The following is a 6000-nucleotide window of genomic DNA, read 5'->3' as shown; positions in this document are numbered from 1 at the left end:
CTCCTGACACAGACTCATGGAGTGCTGGGAATCAAACCTAGGATTTCTGTGTATACGTCAAAGTGCCTTTGTGAGGTCTCCCCTACCAGGACACACTTGATTTTTTAAATTACCGATGTTAATGTGGGCTGGAGCGATAGCTCAGTGGGTAGGGCATTTGCCTTGCACGCGGCCAACCTGGTCCGCCCAGGTTCAATTTTTCTACCCCTCTCGGAGAGTCCGGCAAGCTACCGAGAGTATCTCGCCCACACGGCAAAGCCTGGCAAGCTCCCCTTGACGTATTCAATATTCCAAACACAGTAACAACAAGTCTCACAATGGAGATGTTGCTGGGCCCGCTTGAGCAAATCGATGAACAATGGGAGGACAGTGCTACAGATGTTAATGTATTGATTTTTTTCCTAACAATCTCGAGGAACTCCTCTATTAGTTCAAATCCCTCTGGATGGAGACCACTCAATATTCGTAGTATATGCAATTGTAAGTGCATTTTGTGCCCTGTAACTAGAGAGGGTGAGGGCAGGAACAGAGATGGTGGAGAGAGACGGAGGAGTTGCTGGAGGGAGAAGAGGAGAGATGGCAGGGGTGCTCACGGGATCATATGGGATGGCAGGGCAGGGGGAAGGGTCTGCTGCTGAAGGAAAAAGAAAAATAAGGCGAGGAGGGGGGTTACTGTGTGGAGGTAGAAGACAGCAGAGACCAAACGCGGTAGCAGAAACAAGGTCTGAAGAACCACAGACCTTCTCTTTTTGGGGGGTGGTAGAAACCACACCTGGAAGTGCTCAGGGGTAACTCCTGGCTTTGTACTCAGGAATCACTCCTGGTGGTGCTTGGAGGACCATATGGGATGCCGGGGATTGAACCTGGGTTGGCCGGGTGCACGGCAGACACCTACCTGCTGTACTCTTGCTCGGGTCCCAGACACACCTGAGTGCTTCTGTCTGCATTTCCTTTCATGGTGTTGGAAAAAGCAGAAGTGAAAGCCTTTCCCACTTTGGGGCACTGCTCTGGCCATAGCAGCGCTTTGGCAAGGACCCCTGCTCCCAACTTTCCTCCACAGACTCACACATTCCCCCCCAAGACCCCACAACAAGCCTAGGTAAGTCGAGAGCAAAGGAACGCTATGGACAAGAAAACAGGCAGACTGCTTTGTTAAAGTAATAGAGCCAAACAAAAAGGAAGTGCTGGGGTCAGAGAGATAGTGCAGAGGTTAGTGCACTTGTCTGGCGCGTGGCCAGACCACACGCGGTCTCCCGAGCACTGCCAGGAGTGATCCGAGTCACTCTGCTCTAAACAAAAGCCTGTGGACTGTTGTTCCTGCCCGCGGTCGGCTCAGACAATCAGATCCGTGAGTGAAGGTGCCTCCAGCCCCCTCTGAGTCCCCCACAGCCTCGTGGACCACAGATGCTGGGTCTGGTCCAGATTCTGGATCGCCAAATTCATGAGCATTTTATCATGATGGTTTTGTACCATGGGGAGCTTGTGGCTCCGTGGTAGTAATTCTCCAAGGCTGTTCCAGTGCAGTGACCACCAGTCCAGCGCTCCCACAGGAAGGCGGAAGGCCGCCCCTAAAACCCATCCCCACCTTGGATGAACAGCTGTTGCTGCCACCTGGTGGCCAAAAGATACAAGACTAAAACCACTGTTCTCTAGTCATTAAAATAAATTAATTAATTAAAAAAATCATTGGTTTTCAATATTTGTTTTATTTTAATTTTATTTACTTATTTTAGGGTTTAGGGGCCACACCTGGTGGTACTCCGGGATCACTCCTAGCTCTGTGCTCAGGGGTCACTCCTGGCAGTGGTCAGGGGACCATGATCTATTTGGGATCAGCTGTGTGCAAGGCAACTGGTGTCTTCACCCCTTACTAACTTTCTGGCTCTCCTTTAATTTTAACTTGAATTTTTTTTTTTGGTCAGGGCCACACCCTGCAGTACTAAGGGTTTAATCCCTGAGCACTCCTGGCCCTGTGCTCAGGGATTACTCCTGTTATGGCTCAGGGAACCATATGGGGTGTCTCAGGGCTCAAACTGACTCAACCATGTGCAAGGCAAGTGTCTTACCTACTGTATGACCTCTCCATCCCCTCTTTTCATTTAATTATATATATTTTTCAGAGTTGGAAATAGAAAGGTTTATTGGACAGTAGATGGGAAACTCCCCAGCTGGGGAAGAACTTAGTATAGAAGTTTAATTTTTAAAAAAGAGAAACTGAGGGGCTGGAGTGATAGCACAGCGGATAGGGCATTTGCCTTGCACGCGGCCAACCCGGGTTCGATTCCCAGCATCCCCTATGGTCCCCTGAGCACCGCCAGGAGTAATTCCTGAGTGCAGAGCCAGGAGTAAACCCTGTCATTGCAGAGTGTGACTCCCCCCCCCCACAAAAAAAGAGAAACTGAGTTTAATTTCTTCAATTTTTACAGCAGGTAGGGTGTTCGCCTTACAAGCGGCCAACATGGCCGACCCGAGTTCGATTCCTCCGCCCCTCTCGGAGAGCCCGGCAAGCTACCGAGAGTATTCGATATGCCAGACACAGTAACAACAAAGTCTCCAATGGAGACGTTACTGGGCCCGCTCGAGCAAATCGATGATCAACGGGAGGGCCTTTACTTTACTTAAAAAAGGGAAACAGCTTACTTTCTCCATTACATAAACATTTACAACTCCCGATGGCGGTAAGTCACGTGTCATTAAGTAAGGTTTGCTGATACTTCCTTGAGCCCATTCATTTCGGTCCTGAGATTTCATTTACAAATCCCCAGTCTCTGAAAGCTGATTCTCCGTCAGTTTACTAACGCTTACTAAGTAGCAAAGTCTAATGTGAACTGACATAAGGCTATTAACATATGTATGGCTTATTTGGTATTCTACATATGCTTGTTTCACAGCAGAAATGTTCATTTTTGATGATGGGGTGCTGCTCTAGACCCTCTAGGAATATTGTGTCAGCCTGCAGTGGATCTCAGATCAACGGCATCAGCTTAGAGAACCGGCTGGAAACAAATGCTTTGATGTGGAAGGCCTGGGTTTGATCCTTAGCACTGTAAGATCCCCCCCTTGCTCGGAATGACCTCCAAACACAGAATCAGGGGTACTCCCCCCACTGTTCCAGGCTGTGGCCCCCAAACCAAGCACACATACACATTCACATATACTGGCATGGGAACCACCCTCCTGTGTCTTAACAAGCCCTCTGGTGATTTTGCCTCATGCTCCAGCCTAAGAGTCACTGAGATGGGCAAAATCACCTCACATATTTCATTCATAAAATCCAGAAGCTCTGAATCCCAAAGCCTGTTTGGCCCCCGTGGTTTCAGATAAGGGTTATGGTCCAGACGTGTAGTTTGAAATTTCATATCATTATAAAGGAAGTTAGATTTTCTTTTTTTTTCTTTTTTTCTACAGATTTATTTATTTATTTATTTTAATTTTTATTAGTGAGACACCATGAGGTATAGTTGTAGACTTACAAATTTTTGTGCTTGGGTTTCAATTATACAATGATCAAATACCCATCCCTCCACCAGTGCCCATTTCCCACCACCACGAATCCCTCCTACCCCCCATCCCCTCCCATCCCACCCTGCGTCTGTGGCAGGGCATTCCCTTTTGTTCTCTCTCAAGGAAGTTAGATTTTCACATATCAGAAAAGGGAGTAGGGGTTGGAGTGATAGCACAGCAGGTAGGCCATTTGCCTTGCACACAGCTGACCCAGGTTCGATTCCCAGCATCCCATATGGTCCCCCAAGCACTGCCAGGAGTAATTCCTGAGTGCATGAGCCAGTAGTAACTCCTGTGCATCACCGGGTGTGACCCAAAAAGCATAAAAAAAAAAAGAAAAGGGAATAAGGGACAAAGAGATAGCCTAGTGGACTCAACTCATATACATGCTTGGCAAACAGGAGGTCCCTGTTTGACCCCCGGTACTGCACGGTTCCCCTGAGCATTGCAGAGATTGCCCCCTGAGCACTGAGTCAGGAGTAACCCCTGAGCACCATAACACATAACCAAATACAGAATAAAAAAAGAGTGCGTAGAGGAAGGAATGGAGGAAGGGTATGATTAACAATAATGTAAACCAGTACCTACCAGGCCTCATGCCAAGTGCCAATCTCACCAAATCCAGCTAGCAAAACTAGGAGGTGGGTATTTTTTTATCACCCCTGTTTTATGAAAGGGGAAACTGAGACAAGGGGTGTGAACAATTGCCAGAGATTGGAAAAGGCCACCAACAGAAGGTCCTACAGCAAAAGGACCCCCTCAGTTCATGTGGTCTCATTTCTTCTGCCCTCTGACTTCCTACTGCTTTTTACTTCTGAGCTGAGCCCAACCAGAAGCCAGAGGCCCAGGGTTCCCCCCACCCCTTTACCTCGTGGTGATGCCAGCATGGGGGTGGGGGATGGGTGATGGGATCAGGAGCAATGCTGCCCCACATGTGCTCGGAGCTGGTGGTGGTGGATCAGGAGCGTCATGGTGTTTATGAAATAAAGAGGAAGCACCTAGTCAGGGTCCATTTGCGTCTTGCTTTAAAATTACATTGTTTATTCTTGTTTTGACATACCTGGGATGGAAGCCTGTTCTCATGCCTGCAAGGCACACACCGAACCACTGAGTGACATCCTCTACCCAACTTGCCTTTTACTGCAGATGCTGAATTTGTTTTCCAGATTTACCTGTGTCAATCTAAGCAACCTCTTTCCAGTTTTCTTTCACTCCTTAGTTCACTGCTCTCCATGACCTTTTGGCAGGCATTTAGAAGGTTGTCAGCCTCTAGTGACTCCAGATGAAACCGTAAGGAATGTCCTTAGACATGTCTCTGCCTACCCAGAAGAGAGGTTTTTTGTGGACTGGGACTTGTGACCGAGATGATAATGCCACTCATGCTGCTGAGTCAGTGGTCCTGTGAGCTGGGTCAGTGGTCCTGTGAGCATCCCCAAATGGTGCCGGAGTGGTTCCACCAATGATCTGTCTCCCCCAGCACCTCCTCTTCCAGAGTCTCAACCCTGCCTCGTAGGGTCAGGCTCTTTGCTGCCTTCCAAGGGGGCACTCAGCTTCCGCCTAAACCTTTTCATTTCCCTTCTGCTTCGAAGTTGACCTCAGCCAAACTGCAGGTAGGAGCTGAGCCTTCTTGGGTCAGGGATTTTCCTCTTTATATTCTAGAATTCCAAGAAACTTTTCCTCATCTCTCCCAGGCAGTGATGCATGCAAGGACTTTGGCTTAGGGTTGTGGTGCGTTCTGCTTTGAAGGTAGGACCAACACATGCCTCCTTTTTTCTTAGTCTTCCCTCCCTGGGAGGCGAGGAGGGGACAAGCACGAATGGTCAAGGACAGCCACGGCAGCAGCCACCAAAGAACAAAAACCAGGAGGAAGACAATTGGAATCTCAGTTTATAATGTCTAAGATATTACCATGTTTCATTTTCTTTCCTTCTTTTTTTTTTTGTTGCTTTTTGGGTCACACCTAGGCGATGCTCAGGAGTTACTCCTGGTTCTTCACTCAGGAATTACTCCTGGCAGTGCTTGGGGGACCATATGGGATACTGGGGATTGGAACCGGGTCGACTGCATGCAAGGCAAATGGCCTACCTGCTGTGCTATCGCTCCAGCCCACTTCGTTTCATTTTCAAGCACTGTTGGGCAAAGCCCTGGGTTAAGTCAGGCCCAGCAATATGCTATCCCTGCGCGCTTGCCAGAGCCTTGCAATGCGGGGTCCCCAGGGTCCTTCAGCAGGTGCCTGCTGCTTGCCCCTGCTGTTCCAGGGGGTTTGGTCCTGGAAGTCGGGCAAGCAAAGCGAAGGTAGCCCGACACCCTTACACCGTGGAGGCCTATTTTTTTCTCCCAGTTCTGAAGCATGGAGGTCTAGGATGGCGGTGCAGAGTGATGTTGATGTCCTCAACTGCCTCTTTTCCTGGCTTTGAGATGGTATCTTCCTCCTGCAGTATCCCTGGAGGCTGCACGGTCCTTTCTCGCAGCAGCCACAATCTTCCATCTTTAAAA

The sequence above is a fragment of the Sorex fumeus genome, unplaced genomic scaffold (genome assembly GCF_029834395.1).
Source record: "Sorex fumeus unplaced genomic scaffold, SorFum_2.1 ptg000044l, whole genome shotgun sequence".
Classification (NCBI taxonomy): Eukaryota; Metazoa; Chordata; class Mammalia; order Eulipotyphla; family Soricidae; genus Sorex; species Sorex fumeus.
This window is presented reverse-complemented; position numbering follows the sequence as displayed.